The 25,349-nt window shown below is 39.5% G+C and overlaps 1 protein-coding gene across 16 annotated transcripts in view; it reads right to left on the bottom strand.

Annotated features, from left to right (window-relative positions):
• THRB (thyroid hormone receptor beta) overlaps window positions 1–25,349 on the bottom strand; it is a 173,591-nt gene that overhangs the window by 103,257 nt on the left and 44,985 nt on the right. For 9 of the 16 annotated variants that reach the window (XM_068935438.1, XM_068935444.1, XM_068935445.1 and 6 more), the window contains one exon: window positions 24,323–24,352. The gene's annotated coding sequence lies outside the window, so the exon portion shown is untranslated. Of the gene's footprint in view, window positions 1–5,282; window positions 5,401–24,322; window positions 24,353–25,349 lie in introns of all 16 variants that reach the window. The other 7 variants (XM_068935435.1, XM_068935437.1, XM_068935436.1 and 4 more) reach the window with 1 other exon arrangement.

A 25,349-nucleotide genomic window follows, 5' to 3' on the forward strand; every position in this document is an offset into this window, starting at 1 on the left:
TAACACAATTTATCAGAGAAATACACTGTGCCATGTTTTAAAATTATCACTGAGCTAGAACTATAATCATTGGAACATTTGCATATTTTATAGTACAAAGATAATGTACGCTAACAAACTCCATTTGTCGTCATATTACTTTCATACAAATAAGTAGGTAAGATTTGATTTACTACTGCATGTCTCAGGTTGCAGGATGGTAGAATTCCACTGACTACAATCTAATTAAAGGTCTACTGAAAGTAATGGAAACAAATCCTATTAATTTCTTAATTCAGAGTAAGTAAATGGTACAATGAAAGGCATTAACTTTGTTAAAAAAATATTAATTTACTTTATTCATTCATACTAATTAAAGGACTTGTAACTTATAAAGTTTGTTTGATCTGTACTTTAAAGAAGTGTTGAAATGCTGAGGGACACAGGCCACATCCTTCACGAATAACAAAATGACAGAATCTCTGTTTTAAGTGAAAAACTCAGAAGCACCTTTATCACAGAACCCCGGCTCACCCAGCCTAGGGTCCTGCTACTGCAGCCAGCCATGGCTGTAATATTTGATTTTTTGAGCCCACTATCATTACTGGAAAGATTTTCTAGAATCTAACAATTCTAATTCAGGGAAGGTAGGAAGAAAGAAAAGAAGGAAGGGGGGAGAAGTTGTGCATGCACATACACACACATATATGTACACATATATACATACACATATGTGTGCATAAATATATATTTATGTGTATGAAGTATAAATGTTTGCAGATATGGGATGTATATACAATTAGAAATGAAAGGAGGAATCCTGAATCTGCAGAATCATCAGCTGCTTTTGCCAATGACTCTGAGCTTTGCTCCTGTTTACACGACGCAAATCTGCAATGCAGCGTATACTGAAGTGCACTGGCAAAACTGTTTCAACAGCTCTGAGCCGATTCCGTATACTGGTCTCATGCAAGAAAGTCTCTTTAGAAGTCTCGCACTCAAACCTGATGCCCATGAAGCAAACAGAAGGTACGCACCCACACTAGCGCAGAATTCAGTGCTATGGAGTAAGTGAAATGGAACATTAAAAAGCAGCCTAGAGCCTAAATAGCTTACAGTAGTAGGACAACACTGTAGAGTAGTAAGGGGATTTAGTAATATCAGTTTTAAAATAGTTTCAGCTCTCAGAGATGACAAGTAGATTAAAAGAGCGTTCACTTCAAGTGGTATAGCTAAGAACTTAACAACTCCACTTGCAAATACCCTTCAGAGTAAGAATGTCCTGTTGTACTTAAATTTAATCCATTGCAAAGGAAATTTTAAAAAATACGTTCTTAGTTCAAGACCAAATATGGATAAATAAACAGAAAGAACAATTCCAAACTATGTAATTTATATCTATTTTTTCATCCTATCCTCTCAGTAATAAACTATCCCCCCCATATGTGTCATACACTTGTAGCAATCATCTTAGAAATAGCAGGGATGTTTCTGTGTAACAATAATCCTCATGAAAGTACCAGCAAGCTATCAGTCCATTTAAGTACAGCTTGAAAATGAATATTCTAAAGAGCTGTAGAAGTTTTAGACTAGCATTTCTTATGCCATGTTTCCAAGAAAAAAATTCTACAGTAGAGGCATAGCCCCCAAATAAAATGGCTGATAAATTCTTAGATACTGTACAGTAGGAAAAAATCCCCAACCTAAATTAAAAGATCAAGTTATGATGAGATTTCTTAATGCAAGTCATTAGCTGTGTTAAGATTTGCAGCATATTAATGGTATTAAGCAGAACACGTTTTTACTTAAGTGCAAAAGTTTGGGACTTTCCTCATATGACCTTCCTGGCACCCTGCCAAGCAGCAGCTCTTGTTGACATTTAATCTGAACATAATCCCTGAAATCTCTGCATCACTGCTGGGTTGCCGGGGATGATTCCCTGGCAGTGAATACAGACTTATAAATTTCATTTGCAGCTCATGGCTGTTCCCCTTCCCTTCCAGCTGTTGCAAATTATTTGTTTGAACTAAAAAAAACAAACAAACAAAAAAAACAACCCAACAACAACTATTCCCTTTATTTGTTATAGTACCTTAGTACCTAAAGCCAGAAAACAAACCTGACATTTTATTTCAGCTGTTTTTTTACTGATGGCTACCATATTTTTAAGGGGATAGACTCCAGAAAACAAGATAAAACTCAGCAGCTGAAGAAAATCCTAGCTAATGAGCTGAAGTGGCTCAAACTACCCCATCATCTCTAAAAAGGAATGAATGTTCCAACTGAGGGCACCTGCACTTGATTGTGGTCTTCTGAATAAACAATTGGCACAAAAAGGGATATACTTAAGCATTTTTCCTTATTTTAAGATGCCTCTGATCTTTGAAGTCAACTGCATTACTGTCATGAATACTGCAAAAAACAAAACAAAACAAAAAAAAAACACCCCAGTGTCCTAAGATTTCCACATCTGTGATTTTTGCCGCTTGTGCAAGAAAAGGGAAGCAGGTGGATTAGTGGACTGAACTGATGCCTGAAAAACAGTGATGAAACTGAGGCAAGACAGCTCTTTGTCCTGCAGAGAAGCACAGAAAAGGCTACAAATCAGTGCAGTAAGATCAGTGTGAATTTCCCACTGTTTTCTGTGAATTCAGGATTTCCCATGTCTTTTTTTCACTGCATTCACAAAGGAGCTAGGTAGGCACAGCAGCACTGATTTTAATCTTGCTAATGCAGGTATTAAAAGCAGCCAAGTAATACAACAGTATGAGCTCCGATTTGGGATATACAGTCCTACCCACTGACCCAAGTGTTTCCTTCAGCAAGAATTTAAGTTTCATTATAGTTCTCGTGAGCTAGCTCTGGTCCACCTGAATTTGCTGCAGTCCAATTTCCGATTGTAGAAAGGATTGGCTCTTACTGAGACTTCTTATTCCCTCAGTGATCCTAACATTTTCTCCTTCCTATACAAAGTAAATAAAGTGAACAAGAACAATTAAATTCAATTAATCTTTTGAAGGGCTTAATTAACAAACTATAAAAGGATGACACATTTAAAGCAATTTAAATTTTCTAACTCCTAATTTACAGCGAAAAGCTTTCCATCATCAGATGATCAGACTCCTCTCCCTGGCATTAGTAAAGACGTTTTCTTCACAGTGAGTTGACCAGATTACGGAGGACCATAATTCTGTGGGAAAAGAGAAAGTGCTCCGAAGTATTCTCAAAGGCTTATTTTATTACAGTTAACCTCTTCATCTCTCAACCCACATCCTATTGCAAATGTATTCTTTTGGGCTGGGGTGCAAGGGACCTTTCAGTGCTTCTACTTCTGCTCTTTAGGAAAGGAGACTAGTAAAAATATGAGCTACTTCTCCAGTGCTCTAATTCCGACAACTGAGTGGTCTGATCCAATCAACAGCCACCAAAGTCAATAGGGAGCTCTCAGTATTTGGTTTAGGCCACAGAAGAGTGAGAAACTCAGAAATATTTTTTTACTTGGCCTTCAGCCTAGTACAGTGCCACCACGAATGAGTGGCTGCTACAACGAGACCTTTTAAAAGAGAATATGCGAGATATCAGTCAATGAAAACAACGCAAACCCTATCCCCATCTCAAAGAGGGGAAAATCATTGCAGCTTTATGATGAAGATTTGCAGGTATTCTGGTGCCAGCCTACTAGCAAAAGAATTCACTGACAGGGAAGGGCAAGGCTTGTTTGCAACACAGTCCTCCTCCCCAGGGAGATCCATTTCACGGCTGCCAGCCAAAGCCTCGGAAGAGCCCGTGGGGCAGCAGTTGCATTGGAGCTGCCCAATCACGCCCCTTCACTGTAGCCAGATTTGCCTATTTTTGCAGCTGGCACCACCAAAGGCTAGAGAAGCTTGTAGTCAGCACGATCCCTTCCAGACCGACTCTTCAGGCTCTTCAGCTAATAAATACTGAGAGCAGTACATACACTAGCATACGCTACTGCAAACACAATTTATATATACCTGGTTCTGAACCTCTCTAAGGACTTTCTTTTTCTTAACAATTTCTGCATGACCGCTATCATCACGGCCCTCACTAGCCTCAGAAGAAAACTGCTCACCAAACCGTCTCGTTAAAACATCGTTTCACTTTGCACTGACAAAACAAAATCCCTTTTGCTTGCTGTTTCTAATCCCCACCATAACAGCACCGTACACAAAGCGTCATGATAAAGAAAAGCTATATTGGTTAGTCCAATGACTCAGCAGTGGTTTCTTGCATTGCTGCTTTAGAGGCACCAAAAACCAGATCAGAAGCTTAAATCTTGATGCTAAATACATGTTCACTGTGCAGCCAGTCCTATTGTTTTCAAGAAAAAAATGAGTCTGCACACAGCCTACAGCTACTAGTGATAAATGATCCACAAAATATTAACAGTGACTGACTGGGGAAGATCGGTTGCAGTAGCTTCTCCGTTTGCAACTAAGAACTCAGACAACAGAAAACAAAAGTCAGAAAGGGGGCAAACAAAGGATTACAAAGAGTATTACACACTACAAACAGGTATAGCATGTACAACCAATTTTTACAAGATGACATTGAGCTCAAGCCTCAGCAGCGCTCCAAAATTAAATGATGCTTTCCAACGGAGTATTGCAAATGGCTTTACAAATTAGAAAACTCACAGCTATTCTCAGAGGCAAGCAAACATGACCTGTTTTCACATGAAGGGCTCCCAACTATGCTGGAAAAAATGAACTATAGGTCTGAAGTTCAAGAAAATCCATGTGTGCAAACAAATGCATGATCTGTGTGTGTGCAATTACTGTGACCCTGTGTGATAAGTAAATATATACGTACCAGAACAGTAATTACCTACCTAACTTGTTGTGGGCCTGTGACAATGCAGGGTCTGTGAGCTACTGTGCTGTCTCTGCTTGTAGATTAGCTGCATTACGGCAGGCCACTTTCTGGAAAAAACCACTCAGGTTCACAGAGTTTGTTTTTGTTGTATTGCTAGCATGACATATAACCTGAATTGTGCCCCTGTCCTGCCTCTTGTTTGAACAGTAAAGATCATAGCCCAGTGTAAGTGGTGCTGTAAGCGTGACCAGATGGCCCACGGGGAGGAAAAAGTGGCTTTATGTTGCTACTTATAACAGTGCTAGTAATGCAGTTAGGAAGCAATAGCTTCTATTTCAGCATCTCAAGTGCTGAACCTGAGTGAGACAGGCCTAACATATAAAATGCACTGCGACCCAGGGGAAAAAAGGCACAGCCCAGCTCACAGCCATATGACTAAACTCTTTTCCCCTCCAAAACACAGTTACCTTTTCAATAATGCCTGTTGAGAACAGTCCCTCGCCCACGCCATCTCCTGAATCATGCCATAGGTGTCATCTGGGAGTGTGCTAGTTGGTACGGGCCAAAACCATGCCACGGAGTGTGCTAGAAATTAAACAATATGGACAATCATAAGATAGTGCTCAAATACAAGTCCTGGCCCTGATTAATTTACTAGGTAGGCTAGGTAGTCACAGCCTTGGTGGAGTAAAGTGAAAGCGGAGTCATTTAAACACACTGCTGCAGTCAAAATAAAAGCATCATGAAAAGTGTAGAACAGCAGGAACAAACACTAAGACTCCAAATTTTAGTCCCATGGTCACAAGATCATATATTAGTACCACAAGAAAGAGGGAAACAAATAACTTCTAAATAAAAATCAAATATTTCTTTGAAAATAAGGACGACAGAGGATGAGTGCTACAATAGATATCAGCGTGCTGGCAAAGGAGAAGTGAGAAATGGATGTTTTCCAGCAGTTAGTTTAGGAAGACAAACATTGTTTCACAAATTCACTGCAGCCCTGCTTATGTTCCAAGCTCCTAAATTCATGCCAAAGGGCTTGGACTTTCTGAACATCCTGTTCTGTTTCCTCAACCGCTAGTCTGAGTCCTCTGTGCTAAATGTCTTTATTCCAGAGTCCCATTTTCTATCATTTTATTCCAGGCTCCTCACTCTGTAGGCTTTGTATTTTACCTCTGGGTAAGAGTGAAGACAAGCAGATTAATGAGAAGTCTGAACAGCACATTAAGTTATACCTATTTTAAGAGCCTTCTACAGTAAGCATCCCAAGGCACTGTGTAAAAATAAAGCTACACAAATCGCATTTAAAACTAACAAAAAGCTTGCAGATGCTGGCATGCCTTAAAGCAGAAATATAGAGATCGATGATTAAATGATTCAAAGATTCCCCAAAGTCTAGGAGCTACATGAGCACAGACCATTTTACCTGTCATTGCATGGACGCATTAGCAGTCTGCTCAAACATAGAGTTGAGGCATCTTCATGAGGGTCTACTGGCAGGAAAAATATTCCCCCTCGACAAGGGAAGGAAAACAGCTCTAGAATATGAGCAGCAGGTGGCTATTTCAGGGACTTCTTAAGTGACTCAAGGCAACGCGTCCTGCACCTTTCACATGCGGCCGCAGAACACTTTCCTGCTCCTTTCTCTGCCTTGCCGCAGCTGCGAGAAGTTCACGGTACAAGTGGCCTCACCGGGGCGGCTACAGTAGCCAAGGCTCAGGCAGAGACAACCCTTCTCAGGGACAGCAACGTCAGCTCTCTTCCTAACGGCTTTTAACTCCCAGATCCACTGTTCCTGGTATGCTACCAACACCACCCACGAGCTTTTGCTTGCCTTGGCATGACTGAAGTGAGCAGTGGGCCCAGGTCTTTCATCCATACAGATGCCTCTTGGCTGCAGGATGAGATGATGTGATAGAAGTAATTTCTCTCTCTCGGTATGAGAGGGAATCACTGCTGCGGCTACCAAAGTGACAGGGAGCCTGTTGCTGTGGTCAGTGCAGGCACAGAGCAGCCCAGTTGCTTCCTAGCTCTCTGCCATGCTTACAAGATGGCAAGACTTCCCACCTTGCTTCCTTCCTTCTCCTTCCCACAGCAGCATTTTAGTAAAGGCTGACACCAAAGCGTGGAATGAGAGATACCTTATCTGCCTTAATAACTGCACTGCTCAGTCATAGTCCCCTTGCAGCCATGGCGCTCAGTAGATGCTCCTGTGGGAACCTTAGGCCCCCGTGATCCCAGAAGCCACCTTCAAAGCATCCCCTCTGAGGAACCCAGATGACCCTACAGTTAGTCTCATGCCTATGAGGAGCTACTGCGGATTGTCAGTATCTAAGCCCCAAGACTGTGCAGCAGGGCTACAAGCAGCACACCAAGTACCACCGGGCTCCAGGGACCCCATGCCCCGCTGTACGCCCCCCAGCCCCTGCATTCCCCCCCTGCCATGCCCCTCCAAAACTCCCTCTCTAAGATCACTGCAGACAGATCCTCAGTCCTAGCTACTAGGCTGACCATGTTGCGCTACTCCAGTAAACACTGCTCCTGTGTGAAGGTCCCATGTGACTCTCACCTTGCCCTGCTGTTTTGAGGCAGAAATGCTGTGGAAACCCTTCAGGCACACATGGCCCTGTGAGAGCTTGTACTAAAACTGGTGGGATTGTTTCCCCAGGAGGTCCACCAGCAGACATGCTGATCAGCCTGCTGTTTGCAGGGTGTGCGAAATCCCAGTACTTCTGAACGCACTGGGATAGGCAGCTAGTGGTTTCAAGGCTATAAACACAGCAAAGAGTTACTAGCAGCTTTTTGACCTTTCTTCCTGTCTTACATCCCGTTCTCCTCTTTCCTTCCTTCTCCCTTTCTCTTGCTCTTCTCAAACATGCTGTCTTGTACAGTGGCGACATTCCCATCCTCGTAAAGTCTCAACAAGTGAGTAGGGATGAGCAGTTTCAGAATGAGGCAGCCTTCCTGGAACCACAGCAATGGTTCAAGCAGTGCACAAATAACCACCTGCCCCTCCTGAGACTTATTTACCTTTCTTGAATCTGAACAGATAGTTTAGGAGGTAAAAAAAAAAAAAAAAAAAACCCAAAAAACAGAGGGATGCATTAGCTGTCTGTATGAATAAGTACTGTTGGAAGATTAGCTTTGGCCTGCAAGCCTGACCAAACAGCAGTGTGGCTCTTGCTGGATTTACCCCTACCTTAACATTACATATTTATTAAGACACATACACACACACAGAAAAAAGATTTAACAGCACAAAGGGTTAGTGGCCAGTAGACTGCATTTGTAGCAATGAAGTCAAACTAAGGCCTATGAACCATCAACATTTTAAACTGTTTAGATGACATGAACTCGACAAGAAATCTCAGGTAAACACAAACACATGTGTATTCTAGAAATTGTGGAATTAACAAAAAATGCTGCGGCTGCCAACATATGAAAATATGCACAGAATATTAATTCCAGCAATTTAGTTAAAATCAACCTCAAGCTTATGAGAGGGATGTGAAATAACACCATCATTAAAAAAAAAAAGAGGTGCTGAACAATCAGCCACAATCAGCCACATTCTGAAACTAGTTCAAGAATGTGTGTGTGAAGCCAACTGAACGGACAAAGTTGGGATGAGATGCGTTTCATTTTGTGTATGATTAGCTTTACTAAAGAAGGCCTGGATAGACAAGACTTAAAACTCAACGTTGCTCAAGGAACGAGCGCTTTCTTAACATCATCTGGCTTAAAAGTTACTTGGATTCCAAAGCGGCCATCTAATCGCCAACAGGAAAGCAGAGAACTATTTTAAGTAAGCATCACTAAAAATAAAATGAGAGAAGCAATGGAAGGAAAAAGAAAGTGGTCAGTGATAAATACAGTATGGAGATCTGACTATTTATAATTTTAAGGCTATTTATATTTTAAAGCTTTCCTTCTGAAACACTGACAGGCAGGCTTCCACATTAATCAGCCTGGTATTCATTCAGCTGCACAGTATTTATAGAAACATGTAAAGGCCAACAACAACAAAAAATACATTAAAATTTATTTCTGCCAGAATTTGGGGTTATTATTATCACCTCACATTCAAGTTCAGCCACACACAAACAAAACACTTCACAACCTTACACTGATCCACATTTTGAATGCTCTTCATGAAATTCTGCTCCAGCAACACATTACACTGAAAAAACTCAACACTGACACAACTTACTATCCCTGGAGATGTAGTCTTTCAGAAGAGCTCACTATACTGTGGGCTTTTTTTTTTTTTTTTTTTCCTCCGAGAGCCGAACACCTGACGTCATTCAGGACACCTGCATAGCACCTGGGATAGCAAGGCCATTAAGAACTTATACAAAACCAACTCATTATAGAGCAAATCTAACGAACTAAGTTGAAGCAGAAAGGATCTGCATGAGTGGGATGACTGGTGAAAGATTGATTATATGCTAGAAGACAACCACTGAAGTACCGTGTACATTCCAGTCCGAAGACATCGCATTTGGCTCTTTAGAAATGAAGACATTCGAAAGGAAAGTGCAGTTCCTCTCGTGTGTCCCTGAAGTTCCTCAGAGAGCACCGTCTTTGCTTCTGGTTATGAACAGACTGCATTTATGAATCCATTTAGGAAATTCCAATGGAGATGTATGCTGCTTCCCTAATAATCTGGCTAATTTAACTTAGTTTCAGAGTTTCTGAAACTAGCAGAGTGACTGCTTTCTGTTAAAACAGAAATTTGTTACTCTTAGCTTTGTTAATGCGTCAACACAGTTTTGCTTAATTAGGCAGTTTTCTTCTCTAGCAGTCCTCTCCCTGTTGTATTTATTAAGAGCTATCTTATCATCTCTCAGTTTTATTTTGCTGGGCTAAACAAGCCAAGCTCTCCAATCTATTCAGCTAAGATAGAGGCTCTTAAAAATTCCTTTCTGCCCCTGCTACAGTAGGAATCTATCTGTCTTGACTTCAGTGCCCAGAATTACATAAACTGCAACACACGAGATTTCATTTTGTCTGTTTTTCTGTGACTGCAGAATTTCCACAGCCCCACTATCTTCACCTTATCCTATTCCATTCACTTCATCCTTTTCCATTCTATGTTCATATTTATCTTTCAATGGATCACATTACAGTGATGGCTACTTACCCAGTTAGGTTTGCAGCTTTCCTTAGTTTTTAATACAAACTTCTGATGTTCTTAAACATATTCTCTCTGCTTGTAAATGTCTAGGCTTTTTAGTCCAGCCAACCTTGCTACTTACTAACCTCACTAACATGTTTTCTTAATTTCATGGCCTGCCCTTCTGCAAGAAAGAGCTTTATTTATGGGCCTTTTTTTTCTTACGCTTGTATTAAATTTGAACAGAAACAATTAAATGAGTACTTGATCCAAGCTTCTTTTTTTATAACCATATCTTCTACAGTGGCCTCATGCTGCACTAAAACTAAACCTGAGATAGCCTCTCCACATCTCAGCTCAGTAACTCCTTTAAGAAGAAATTATATTTCATAAATATAAAATATGAAATCATAAATATGATTTTACTGGCTGTCATAGCTTGCACCCAGGACAGGCAGTGTCCGAAGCTGCCAAGGGATTGCATGTACAGCTATGTTTCTGCTAGCAAAATAAGCATGCCCAGGACTGCTGAGCACAGAAAGGTGCTGTCGTCTTTAACTCTCTTTCCCTCCAAAACAGGGTGGCTGACTCCAAGCTGCTTACTGGGAGCAGTCCCAGGATAACTCTCAAACTTTATTCGGAAACAATTCAGGTGAATTCTGGTAGATATAAGCCAGTGCTATGCCAGGGATAGATAACAGTAGAGATTGATTTCGGGGGGGGGAAGCTTTCTAGCACCATTTAATTTACTAGTACAGACATGGCCCTTGTGTGAAGGCCTCTTAATCTCCGAATGACCCTAAGGTCTTTATAGCTATTTCTCGATCTTCAATTGCTTGTCACTCTTTCACCTTCCTTCTTAGGGATCAAAACAATTCTACTGATACCACAACAGCTTCAGCTTCTTTGAGAGCTGTTCTCTAGCTTGGCATATTAATCTGCCTTTTGTTCCAGCAGGGATACTGAGATCTTTGTTTGAAGTTTCTTCTTCAGGATCTTTTCCAGCTTTATGTCTGTTTGGGGTTTCTTCGCTCCTGGAAAACAAAACACCATTCTTTTCTCTAGCTAAGCTCTGCTAACAGATTTGTCTTTCCACCTAAGGAAAAGGAGGCTTCAGGCACACACGTCTGCCTCCTCCTCGTATTGGTAGGAATCTCAGATCTTCGTTGTTTGTTTCTTTTTCCCCTCCTGCAGCCCAACTATCGTCTGAATATTCTCTCCCCCTAGTTTTTTATCATCATCCTTGTTCCTCTTCAATCTATAGCTAGATTGAATCCTCTTCAGTCTATAGCTATCTCCATACTTCCTTTGTTCTGGTGCCACTTTTCTTCCTTGCTGTCATCTCTTTCTGCCTTTTTCTCCTCTGAGTTCTCTGTTATAACAAACTTGTCTTTCACTTGATTTCTCTCCCACCAATTAGTGTCCACCATTGTGCTGTCATTTTAGCCACACACCTCTGTGGTCGGCTTTCTCCTAGACCTCACCCTTCCGGCTGTTATTTCCATATACAGCTGTGCAGTCTGGCCAGCTAGAGTGCTTTTTCTCTCCCATTGTGTCTTCAGTTCCCTGCCTCTAGCTGCATCTATAGGACTTGGATATTCTCTCTCCTGAGTTTTGCCAGGTGATATTTCCATATAAAAATAGATCCTATCAGGTAACATTCAAGTAAGTAAATCTCCTTCTGTTCCTGCATCCCGCCTTAGTGTCTTCTCTGCTATCCTTCATTCAGTGCTGCATCAGTGCACACACAACTTCCTTGTCTCTGCCTTTAAGGAAAAAAACAGCCCAGACAAAACTCATCCACACTCCCAGTTTTCTTAAAGTGCTGGCTTCCTCCAGCCACTGAGTTTTTATACTGTTGGCCACATCTGAAAGGCAGTTATCTACCCAGCCTAAACCAAGCTCACCTAGGTGAAAGGTTTCAGTTGCGATCAAAGAAAGGTAGGAAACCTCCTTCATACCCTTTTGCTACAATAAGTTTAATCCACTGATAACTGCAAATAGGTCTTGCAAATTGCAAGAAAAATTACGTCAAAAACAGTGAAAGGAAAAGCTGGTAGCCACTGTAAAGAACAGGAACACTTGTAAATGAAGTTTTACTAGAACTTAAGGAAAAAAGGACCCATACATAAACAGAAGAAAGTGAAAGTAGTAGGAATTTTATGTCAGAGATCAATAAAGCCCAGTTTGCGTAGCCTACATTTTCTGGTAGGAGGCTAGGTAATGTGAAATAGGAGAAAAATAAGTTTACATGAACCTCTGATACAGAATATATTATTGGAGATTTCTGCAAAAATTGCAAATGATTGCAGAAACACATGGCTTGAAAGAAAGTGTAATTTAATAACTTAACAACGTTACCTTTTGCAGATAAAAGCATTAAAACCAGCACTTGATTATTCCCATCAAGCAAGGACTCAAACCAGATTAAGGGAGTAGCATCTTACAATCTAAACTGCACTTTGTTGTTTTTTCCCCTTAAAAGGATATAGATTTTGTAAGACAAATAATAAGGACTGATATTCAAAGGACAGGCGGATAGGCAAGAAAGGGGGTACAAAGTAATGTGTCATCTGAACCTTTTTATTATATACTAAAAGTAACACTTTGTTTTAAAAATGTAAAGTCTATCAGTTGCACTGTCAATGCAAGGCTTAGATTAAAAAAAACAAACAAGCAAGGAAATGCAGGACAGCCCAGTGCCCAGAATGCTTTGTTTGTCTCCAAAATTTCAAATCCAGCAAAGCTGCTATAAAATCACACAGACACAACTAGAAAGAGTATACTGAGTGTTTTCACATAAATAAGGATCTAGGCATCAAATTAAATTGTAAATAATAGGGGAGATTTTCAAAGACACAAATGGACAGTTTATGCCAAGTTCAAAGGACTGTCAAGGCTGGGCTGAATAATCCAGTTGTTCCTGCAGATCTATAGTTCATGAAAGCCATGAACCCTCTTACACTGCTGTTAAGATTTTGGAACACTGATCCACTATAAACACTATAAAATTGATAATTAATTAATTTTCTCTCATAATTTCCATAGTGATTTCTCTAGAAAGAAGCAGGCCAAGTACACAGCCCAGTATATATTTCCCCTGCTAGGCTGCCCAAGTATGTTGCTGCATTCTGGCCTACTGACCTAAGCAGACCTCTGTCTAAAATGGCTTTAGAACATAAGTGAGAATTAGTTCGAAGGTTTTCTTCTTCAAATCATCACAAAACCACCACGAAATCTGAAACTGCTAGACGTTTCTTGCCAGGAAATGTCCCTGAGACTCGACAGCGTATTACTAGTCAGCTTTGAGGTACAGCAAGTCTTACACCTCACCTAACTGCATTAGCCTTACCTGAGCTAGTTAGAGAAAAATCTATTAACACCTTTCCAGCAGATCAGGTTTATGTGTGACCGCTGTTGCAAAGTACCACATGGATTTAGATCCACAGACCATGGCAAAAAACAGGAATCTTTTAGTTGCCTTTGAATTAGAGTCATTCTTTCCCTTAATGGTGCAGAACAAGGTACAGTTCCTGACCCTGACCAGTGCTATCATAAATATTTTAAAAAAGATATATTAGAGAAAAAAAAAAAAAAAAAAAAAGGATATATTAGAGTAAAAGCCTACATCATTAATTCCATACTTGATATAAAATTCATGAAGCGAGGTGTAAGCTTTCACTGCTCCTTCTAAAACCTTAGAAATCCTCCTCTGATTTGCCAGTGTTGCTTTGACTTGCTTTTTAGACTAATTCTTTGCCAGAGGTGCTACATAATTGTTTATGTCTCATCTAACCTGAAGTGGAAGTTGAAATTTAATAGATAAATAAATATCTGCAAGTGATTTGTACTTGCAAAATATAATTCAAAAGTTTATTGACATCCTATTTAAGAAGTTGCCAGTAGCCTTATTTCTAGCAACAGTAGAAACAGTGGCTTCTTAACAGCTAATAAGGAAGGGCTATGAAACCTGTATAAAAGAGCTCCTGAACAAGATTCCAAAGATAAATCCTTTTGTTAAGAAATAATATTGAGGAAATACATTTAACAGGGATATGCGACTGACTACCTCAGCATTCAACTAGTTTATTTACATAAAGGAAAAGCTTTTTTCCCCATCAGTGAAAGAATTTAATCATATGGGGGGGGCAGAGTAAAGAAAAAACCTACTTTGGAAGGGCCCTTCACCATTCTAGTCAAAGTGGATGTCTCAAAACATGTCAACTGGACAAACAGAAAATAAAAAATACAAGATAATTCAAGATAATATATCTTCACCTAACAATTGGTGACTATGTGTTCTAGCCAGAGAAAACACTGGGAAAGCAACTGGAGGAGCTTTTCTTTGGCTCAGGGAACAGATGAGCAAGAGCTCTCCTAAGGCATTACCTACAAAGCCAAAAGCTGTTAAATTCAGTGACGGCTAAAGCAAGTTACAACACAGCTTGCTCCAGCCTATGTGGACAGAGCCAAACTGCAGTATAACACTTGGCCGGGGGGGGGGGGGGGGGGGGGAGAAAGAGAGAGAGAGAGAGAGAAAGAGAAAGAGCGATAGACAGAGAGAGGAAAAAAAAATTCCTTATGATTTTATCCAAAGTTTGAATCAGACTCATGCAGTTGCCTCAGGCAAGTCAGAAAACAGAGGTATAAAAGGCTGTTGCTCAGGCAGTGCATATCTCTAGCAGTGCAGATTTTGTTGTTACGTTTTCTAGTATTTATTCCGTAAAGTTTCCAATTCCGTAAAGTTTCCAATTCCAAAAGAATAGGGATACTTTCTTTTGGAAATTTATGCCACTTGCAGTCCTTGAGGAAGACACTTCCAATCCAATAAATCTCATCTTTCCTGACATCCATTCTTTTCCGGTTAATCCAGTATTTCCTATATGCCAATTTACTATCCCAAGTAGCACTAACTGATCCATAGAGACCGCTGTTATTACAAGCACTGCTTCCTCCGTTCTCCTACACGAAACCTTGCTCTTAATCTGTGCTTGCACATTTCTTCATGCTCATGGTTCATTTTCCTCTCTCTTCTCAGGATTTCAGTTAAATCATATAAAATGATGCATAAGACAAGGGGGAAAAGCTGCTGATCTCAAAGAAAAGCTGAAATTCTGAATAGCCACTAAGGTCTGTTTTCTGGTCAGCTGTCTATCTGATAACACAAATGTGAGCGTACAGTCATTCTGAAGCTTCAAATAGCTTCTGTTTGTTCAATTTCCACTTAATTTAAGAATTAGCTTAAGCAAACTGCATGGACATTCTAAGGAAAACAGAAAAAGTTAAGAGGATCTAAAATGCTCTCATAAAACGAGTATTCTACTACGCCAGTTGGAACCAATTTTTAGAATTCCATAAGAATAAAGAATCCGTCCAGGTTCTACTTTAATTCTATCTCAAGGAAGCAGGGAATAATAAAATTTAAACAGAATTATGTTTGTTAATACATTTCACAGTGTATCTTGTTCGACCTCTGAATCTTTATACATATGAAAGTTTTACCTTCAAACAACCTTTGAAAACACAGAATGTCGAATCTGCTCAAGCAAAATGGGAATCCGTCAAGGTCAGCCTGCTTTGTTCCCATTCCAGCAGGTGTAGAGGACTGGCTGCCTAGAAAAAGCAGCACTCCTTACCATTTTCACTTATCTTTTGCTGCCAGCTGAGTTGGAGCTCTTCCCATAAATCTCAGTGATTTCCAACTGATCTTCAGCAATGGAGTTTTTGCCAGAAAAGTAGAACTTCCTATATCTCAAGAAAGTAAGGACTAATGTGCATCTGCATTGTGGCTACTTATGAGGAAATCTTGATGGGTTGGTTCTGTTACTACATTTGCACGTAAGTGGCTCTACACTGATGAGTCTACACTGAATTTTGTACTATCCTGTATGTCCTTACAAATCCACTCAGCCATTGTCAGAGACCAGGGTCTCTGAATCAGCCCCAATTAGAGAGAAGACTAATGGTATATATGGTTAGCACATTAGTATAAACAAAGTCAGGGATCTCAAAACTTGTCAAAACCGCTCAGTAGGACTCTCTCTCAGTACTACACATGTAACTAAAGGACCAAGATATGCTTTAACCTGATTCTCCAATACTCAGCAAAAATTCAGTTCTTCCTTCTGTGGTGACAGTCAAATGTGGCAAACATTTTATTTCTTTTCTGGGTGGCTTTCTATGATGCACACAGGAACCTAAAGTGTAAGTTTACAATGTTCAATTTCCCCCTCTGTAATTTTATTATTTTACCCCCCCCTTTTTTTCCCCTGTGATTATTAAATCAAAAAAAGGTATGATTAGCTTTTAAATTGATTGGCTACAGGGAAGTGAAAGACGCTAATGGCTAGAAGGAAGGGAATGAGTTTCCAACAGATCAAGAGACAACATTAATGAACAGATGTGTCTTCAAAGTTTTCCTAAATGCAAACATGATGACTGTCTCAAGACTGATTCATTACAAATACAGACCCACCCATCATGTTATATGGGAAGAACTCCTAGTGATTCTTGAATATATTATAATTTATCATTCTGCAGATGAACAGAAAGGGAATACAGCATAAGGACCCTGAGTCTGTAGTTCAGATACACATTTGGAGGAAAAACACAGTAGTAGACTGCAAACAAAATGATCCCAAGTAAAAACAGTCATCCCAAGTAAATACAAAGGAGGAATAAGAACAGATATAAATCCTCGTCTATTATTCTGTTTCATGAAGATCATGGAAGTTGAAGCTTTTGTAGAAAGTAGCTTGTGACCCACCTGACCGCGCTCCACATTCATCAGCACCCAGCAGCCCCCTGAGAGCTTGTGCCCTCACAGGGCCAAATTCTGCTGCTGCTGCTCATCGCAGAACAGCTCGGATTAGAAATTCTCCCTCTGCACAGTATCCTTACGGATTATGCAAGCGAAGCCTCTAAATACAGAGCTCAGTATATCACGTAAGATTGAGGAATTAGAAACTAACTCGTTAAGTGTGACTATCAAAGGTCACTAGACCTTCCACTTCACAGATTGAACTGACATGATGAGGCAGCTTTGCAACTGGAAAGAAAAGCATTTGAGGCTATGTATCCTTTTTTCCCCCAACAATATATATCTTTTTTTTCTCCTTTCTTTTCTTTTTTAAATGATCTGGTTTATTATACAACCCAAATCAATCAAAAAGGCATGCTGGCTTGCAGTTTGGTTTATGTTGATCTCTTGGGGTTCTTTTTCTTTTGGGGGAGGTTGCTTTTTAACTTAAAATGCACTGTTTCTCTGTCAGTAACCAAAATTAGCCATCAGTTCTGGCTGTGTACCTAAAGTTCCTTTTAAAAACTCTGGGATATACAGGCATTTTACTTGGAACTTCCTGCTATATTGCATAATACTTATTTAGCACTTACTTGAAAAAAAGTTAGAACTTCACCATCTCTCACTGCCTGAGGGAACTAAAAATATCGATGCTGATTAAATATTTATTTTGTAGAAACATGAAATCTATCATGCTACAGAAAATTATTTTGAATGATACCTCTGCAGTAAGGCTGCGACTTACAGCTTTTCCTCTTACTAAGTTAAGCATTCAATAAAAATACAGGTGGGCCAAGAAAACTTTGTTTTGATTTTGGCAAGGCATCAGACAGTATCTTCTGGTTTGCCAACACAGGCAGAATCTTGTCTAATTGTGGGATGCTTTTGGTTTTACTACCTATTAGCGAAACTATTAAGAAGCACTGAAAGGTTCCAGCCCCTTTCACGTGTCCTTAGCCGAATCTCATTAGTTTGCACACACTCTCAATTTGCACACAAAAATACAGCAGTCTTTTCCCACCTCTTAGGGAAAATTTAATAGCAGAGTGTTAAGTCTCATGTTACTAGGACTTCATTACTTTTACAAGATATGCTAAATAATTAAACTGCACTTGTCAAATAAGTGATTAGAGAACATTCTGTGCTGCAGCGTACGTTTCTACTGTCTGTTTACCTCAATTCACAAAATTAAATAATTCACACCGAGTCTCCCACACAACAGCGCAAACAACTGAGAGAGATCCTAAACTTGGAGAGGGGGAGGGCTGCGCGACTCAAAGGACAAGTGTATATAGGATGCAATTAAAGAAGGAGCATTGGATTCAAGCCACGGACGAGGAAGCTGAAACAACAGAACCAAAGCTTGCTCTGGGGATGCTGCTGAATGAAAATGACCTAAAAGCAAATCTAGCCAACACCATTTAGATCCGCAGCTTCTAGACAGGCTTTCTCTGCAGTCTCAGACCCTTAAAAAAGGGGCAGAGAAAGGGCACGCGTTGCTTACAGAAAATGGGGCTAATGATCCCATGAGTGAACGCTGGCTTTCCCAACCTCTAATTTACCTTCTTAGCCATACGTCTGTAATTAGGTGTACATTAGAACAAGCATTTCATAGCATGAGCCACATTCTCACCCACTTTCACACGACTGTATGTTTCATGGGAAGGCTCTGGCTAGTGCTAGTAGCAGGGTGCAGTAATCTCCTGAACTCTGCAGTGAGCAGGATGCCTCGGGGCTGAAATAGAGGGGCCGCTGTGCAAACTGACAAAGGCAGAAGAATTAGTTTGGCAACTAACCCTTCCACCACGTCCACGAGACGCGACCATTTCGATGATGCCACAAGATGACCAGAATTTATGGCACAGTGCATTTCCTCCTACCTGTCTCTCTTCACCAAAATTATGTTTTAGGAGCCCACTCCGTTCAGCAGGATGGCTCACGCAGCAAAACGAAGCAGATTTATTCAAATGAACGGCTGTCTGTCCTGCTGGCAGGAATTTATCTGTCTGGCTAACCTAGCAATTTTTCAGAAGCAGTATTCTAAAGATTACTCAAAATAAAACACCGTCCGGATGCAAATCCCTCCTGGTAGCAGCAACATGTACCGGTCTGCTGCTCCCGAAGCCACATCTGTCCCCCCGGGGCCTGAAGTGTAACAAACACCAGGACCCAGATGCCCTGGGATTTTAACATCATCATGACATTCAAGTTGGCCTCAGTCAACGAGTATATATACACAATCCGCTATTTTTCAAATGTACTGGTCACAAAGAGCCATATTTCCATTAAGCAAGGGAGAACATTCCAGATGATCTGGTTCTCTCGCCGCATTACAATTTCCCTGAATCAACACTTTTTGCAGGATTATGTAACAGTGAGCACAGCATGCTTAACTCGTATTTGAGCAGGCGTTTTAAGTACAGTATAAGCATCAGAGTATTTCTTCACCCTGAACTATGCCCTAATCTAGCGTGTGAATTGGGGGAAAAAAAAAAAAAAAGGCATATTTATTTCTTGTACAAGAACCGTAAGCTACCCAGACAAAACTGTAGATTCTTGTATAAAGGTTATTAAGTAAACAAAGCACAGGAAACAAGAGTCAATAGCTTGTAAACACAGCCAAACCAAGCTTTTGATGCAAGCACTGCTCTTCAGTATAGATAAAAATTTCTGGACTAGCAGTGCATTTGAAACGAGTCAAGAGAACTGCCCAGACCACAGGGCAGCTCCTCCTTGTTGCCCTCTGGAGTGCTTTTACAGCATGGCTTGCACTGAAAGAGATGCCCCTGAAGCTCTCAGTGAAGCTCAAAACTAGTAACTGCCCAGCAGAGGAGTTTCCTCTGTGGTATGGAAGGCTATTTCCCCCACAGTAAATCACTTAGACATGAACTTTCCCATAGAAGAAAGCAGCAGCAACTGGATGCTTCAAACGCATTTGCTAATGGAGACAGCAATTTTCTTCCGTGGCATGAAAAGAAAAGCGCTCCTTTCAGAACTGAGGTATCCATTAAGAGTGACACTGTGGTCGCAGAAATATGTGAAATAAAGACATCCTAAAGTTTGTTTTGAAACATTCTCCACAGCTAGCACTACGACTATCATGAATCTGTGAAAACCCTAGGTACGTAACAAGTATTTACAGGACAGATTGTAGGTAAGAAACTTTGTAGTAAAAAAAGGTTGCAAATAAGCGTTATTGCACAGCAACTAGCCAAACTTGTTTGATTCCTAACAGAAGTCTTTTCTCCTTTCTGCTTCACCATACTCCATATCTACTAGCAACATTAACTCACTATTTTTATCCTTTTCCAGGCTCTTGCCCTCCTTAACCTCTCTCTTTCACTCGGTTGTCCATGAAAGCAGCTGCGACCTCTATGCACAGAGGCACAGACTTATTTTATCTCATCCTCCTTACGATGGTATTTCTCTTCCCTGTTTTTATTCTTCTAGTTTTTTAGTCTAATAATTTTCCTAATTCTAGTTTAAACTGCAGGTGTCAAGGTCAACCTTTACCAAACTGACATCTAAAGTATCAGAAATTATATATTGACATTTGTGTGATCTGTACATCTATAATACATTATATAATAATCTGTACGTATGTTTTGGGATGGGTATTCCAGGAAGGTAGAGCAGCTCAGACAGTCAGAGTACAGGAATGGCAAGATGGGTATAGAGTGCCTAGAGTCTATCAGCAAGTCAGATATCATATATTTTGGAACATGAACAAAAAAAAAATCTTCTGACACGCCTCAGCTCCCCCGGGAATTCCCCCCCCCCCCCCCCCATATAGCTCTGGTTTCAGAAGGTTTTACAGCATAGCTTTTTCATAGTTTTTTTTTAAAACGGCCAGGATTAGGGATGAACATTCTCTCCTGAACAACCTCTTTACGTGTGCATGAGGCCAATGCAGACTCTCAGCCATTGCTGCTGCCGTTACTACTGTGGAGTTACATTCTGAATTCCTGCGGTAGATGCTGTGTTATATAGGTACAGTAGGATGTCATAAATCTGATCTCAGTTTGATGGATTTTTCCGTTTTCAAGATTTTGCACAGTAACTCCTGATTAGTTTCAGATGTTAAAATTAATAATGAGCTTACCAGAATAACAGAAAGGAGTCAGGGCTATTCTTGTTCAATAGTGTTTCATGTTTCTTCTTAACAGTATATAAAACTACTTTTTTGATCAACCAGTTTTCCATATTTTCTATTAAAGGATCCGCTATATCTTAGCCAGTAAAACAAGGACGCTCTCCCCTCTAGCAATAAGAGCTAAACGACCAGTGTCCTTCACATTCTGTCAGTATCCCAGAGAGGTCCCACAGCAAACATACAAGTTGTTTCTTTCCCAGTTTTGGGGAAAGCAATTATTTTAAATTATAATGTGCTAAAAATTTATCCTACCTTTTCTACTCATGTAGATAGGAATTTCAGATATAGCATTTGACTACATGAAGTCCTATGCTAAAGATGGCATTGTGCTCACAGAATAATTGAAAAAATCTGATGTCATTCAGAATTTTAATTATATCACAGAGGAGAGTCAATAAAGATTACATATTAAGGTCACTGAAAAGTAATAATTTATAAAAATGCAAGCTACTACTAAGCAAGTCAGGACAAGTGTTAGAACATTTATGCAGAAAAATGTGTGCGTGGACTGATCAAATTTTAACAGAAATTGTCTCATTACTACTATCTATTAGTACAGCAAGCGAAGCCTGCAAAATCAGTGGCATTATACCTACCACTAAGTTTCTTCAAGGACCTGCTCAAAGACTTTTCAGTCTTTCAATGGATCTTGGTAAGTCACCGTTAAAACAAGAGTGACCTCCTGCAGTTGTGATTTTGGAAATTTGGTGCCTGCCTGTACCACATAAATCCACATATCCACGAACAAAGGCTCTTAAAAGGCCTGAAGGAACTATTATGATAATCTGGTCTGACTTCCTGCCTGGCACAGGCCATAATATACAATACCTCACGCAGTAATTTCTTTACAAAGCACAAGAACTTGTAACTCTACTAGAAGATATTTCAGAGAGATCTAATCTTGATTTAATTACTCTAAGTGATCTACCACATTCCTTTCTAAGTGTTTCCAATGGTTAATTACCCCTATGGTACTGTATTTCCAATGTGAACTTGTCTTGCTTATCTCGCTGTGTTTTTGTCTGTTGAAGCCCTGTTCTATCTCCCTACGTAGATATTTTTAGATACTTAACCACATCACACCTGAACATTTTCTTACTTGAGATAAATAGTTTGCCTCCTTGGCAAATCAAAACAGAGATTCCCGAATCTAACGTACAGCAGCTGCTGGTGGTACTGCAGATAGATTTTGGCTATGTACACTTGAAGTGCAAAGTCAATTCAAATATAAGGAGGAGACATTAAAGATGCTCTTTAACGAGTTTTTCTGGCTTTCCTAGCAGTAACCCATTTGTAAGACCTGGAAATTTCAGAGAAATAGCACGCCAGTTTGGAGATTTTCATTTTTAACTTAATTGATAACTACCAATCTGGTTTGGGCTTGAATTTACCAAATACTCTAGTTAGCACACAAAGAAACCAATGGCCTCTGGCAGGTGGTTTTATACTATTGACGTCAAAATCGCATAAAAGTCCCGTTACCAGAATGAACCAGTACTTTCGCAAGCACTGCCAAGGCAGAAATCCAGGAGTGAGCAATATGTACCCTAAACTACTTCCAGTTGTGACTCTCGGAAACAGAACGTGCAAGTTTCCACTACTGCTGTCGTGCTATACTACTTAGTCATATTACTTAGACATTTATATGACTGTAGCATTCAGAGGCACCACCTAGGTTCTCTTGTGTTAGGTGATCAACTAAAAGCAGAGAAAACGTAATTCGTTTTTGCAACATCTGCCCAGTTCTTGTATGGCTGACTCCTGGTCAGGAGACAGGCGGGGGGCTTGCGTCCTCACTGGATCATGGAAGCTGATGAGATCAGTGCACAAAGACTGCTCAGAACTAGAATTTCTTCTGGCATTTACTATATCCCTGCACTACCCATGAGATTCTCAACACATTATAAAGTTCTTTAACCGACTGCCTATTCTAGAAGGTCTCTCAGTCCTCTGCACAGATTTGGTGCAAAACAGTAGCATCCTGCTGTGTCTCTGAGATATATTATATATGCACACACCTTTGTGCCTGCAACTACATGCACATGCACACACACATACTCTCCGCTTACTAATACAGAGCAAGAAAATCCAAAGCTAGTGCCTGCTATTTACATTTATAGCACCGCTTTAAAATTTTCCACAACAAATAACGTTGTATGACACCTCATTATTTTTTCACAACACTTCTGGTTTTTTCATTAATATTTCACATTTCTAGTCACTTGTGGTTTCAAACAGTTTACATTTTGCATAGCTTAACTGATTTTTTTCTTAGTCTCCCTCTTCCAAGGACATCCTTCTGCAAATCAGGGCCACACTTTACGAAGATGTATCAACTTTTATTGGTTTAAGATGTCCACAAGTTTAAAAACACTTCCTTTTAACAACACTTCTATTTGGAAGAAGTTTGACTTGACACAGATACAATGAATCCAGCTAACAACTCTGAAAGCTTTTAGTTTAACTGCCGATAAAAAACAAAACAGGCAAATATAGGAGGAAAAGAAAACAGTAACTAACAACATCTCCCTTCCCAATACACCAGGAATGGCTATTAAAACTATTACCTGAAACAAGGGGGACTGAAAAGTAAATGGATATTTCTGTTATGCTCTGAACAAGTTCATACTGCAGCTGCCTGTCAGAACAACTTGCCATCATACACCTCGTTATGTGTGACTTGACATTGCTGCTTAAAGTTGTAAGTGTACAGTTTTCTGTATCATCACAGCACATAAATCTCTGCATCTTCACTAAGTGACCACAGAAACAGAAAGATAAAAAACCATCATATTCCTCTTCTAGATAGTAACACATAGAAAGACCTTTTTTTCCTTTTTGCTTACCTAGCAAAAGCATACAAAACCTATTTCCAGAATGTAACCTGACTCACGTTACACAGAAGAAGAAAAGACATTCATTATAAGGAGAGTATCCTTCTCTAGGAAAAGAGATTTATTTAACTCTGTACTTCATAAACGCTCATTGCCACATCTCAAAAAACCAAAAATTTTCTGGGTCACGAATCAGTCACTTATTTTAATCAGCATATACTCTCATATTTCATTTTCAAACTGCAAAAAATTTCTTTTAAGTAAACATTTTAATTGCCTGAGTAATGAAAATTATAACGTCTGTTGAAAAAAATAATTCTCTCTAGATTCTTCAGAAGCAAAACAAGTTTCCAAATCTATACAGTTACTTATTTTGATCAATTTTTGTCATAAAGGAAAAAATAACTTAGTAGCAATAAAAAAATAGTCAAATATTATTAATTACACTCATTCCTGTGATAGTGTCTCTTTTCCTTTTTACATTGTGTTTTAACATACTGACCCATACTATCCAGGATCTACTTCAGAATGCTGAGCATATTTGTTAAAATTATCTGTAACTAACCTTAACATTTTAGTAAAGTGGAATAAAGAAGTCTTACCTTATCAGAGCTTCATTTTCAGTTCTTTCTCTGAAAAGAGTAAAGAAAACTGTATCAAAGATCCATTTGGTAATAAGTACTTTCTGAAATTATTTCAGTTCCCTTTCAATTAACACATAAAAACTATTGTTCTGTTATATAATCGAAATGAATTGCCATTCTTTTAATCATTCTCCACATGCTGGAACTGAGATATTTATTTGTTTATCTATCTTAACTAGCCATGGTTTCCTGAACAAATATTTCAAATGCTTTGGGAATATCAATACAAACAATGTATCCAGTTGACTCAGTACCTGAACTGCAGGCGGAGCAGGCATGCTTTATAGGTTTATTTTCAATGCAAATGGCATTTTATGATCGCTATTTGTAGTCCTTTTACTTTTATTTGACACTTGATCATTTTTACTATAAGATAGCATTTGCATTGCAAGATGCACATTCAGAAACTGTCCCAGACTGCAAGGTGGGTTTTTTCCCCTAAAGAAACTAGCTTCTGCTCCATCCCAAAACAGGAAGGGTCAATGGCAGATGTGGAAGAATGACAACATCAAGCCATTTCATGAAATACCTCCTTCAACTAATCCGTTCCAAATGACACATTTACCAATAGCTTACCAATGGACATCGTGACCCGTGAAAAACAAATGAGCTTTAAAACTATTCAGAAGAAGTTCCAACACGATGACTCAGAACAACTGATAAATTCTGAGGCTTTCAAAAAAAATATTAATGTAACTAACCTTTCAGGTTTTTGAGAGTTTTGTTCAGTCCTTTGTAACTGAAGAGAACTATTTATGGGCATCAGTATTAAAATGGGGAATTGGACTCCGGTAACTTTGAAATAAATGGGAATTTTTCCCACTAAGATATGCAAGAACAGAATCACACTTTATCTCATTTCATTTTCTACATGAGCATAACACACAGCATAAAACGGAAAACAAAAAGCCAAATCTAATGAAATCTGGCAATTATTATCAATTTTTGTTGAAACACAAAGAAAACCATGCTGAGTCATAAGTAA

Source organism: Struthio camelus, chromosome 2 (assembly GCF_040807025.1).
Source record: "Struthio camelus isolate bStrCam1 chromosome 2, bStrCam1.hap1, whole genome shotgun sequence".
In the NCBI taxonomy this organism is placed as follows: Eukaryota; Metazoa; Chordata; class Aves; order Struthioniformes; family Struthionidae; genus Struthio; species Struthio camelus.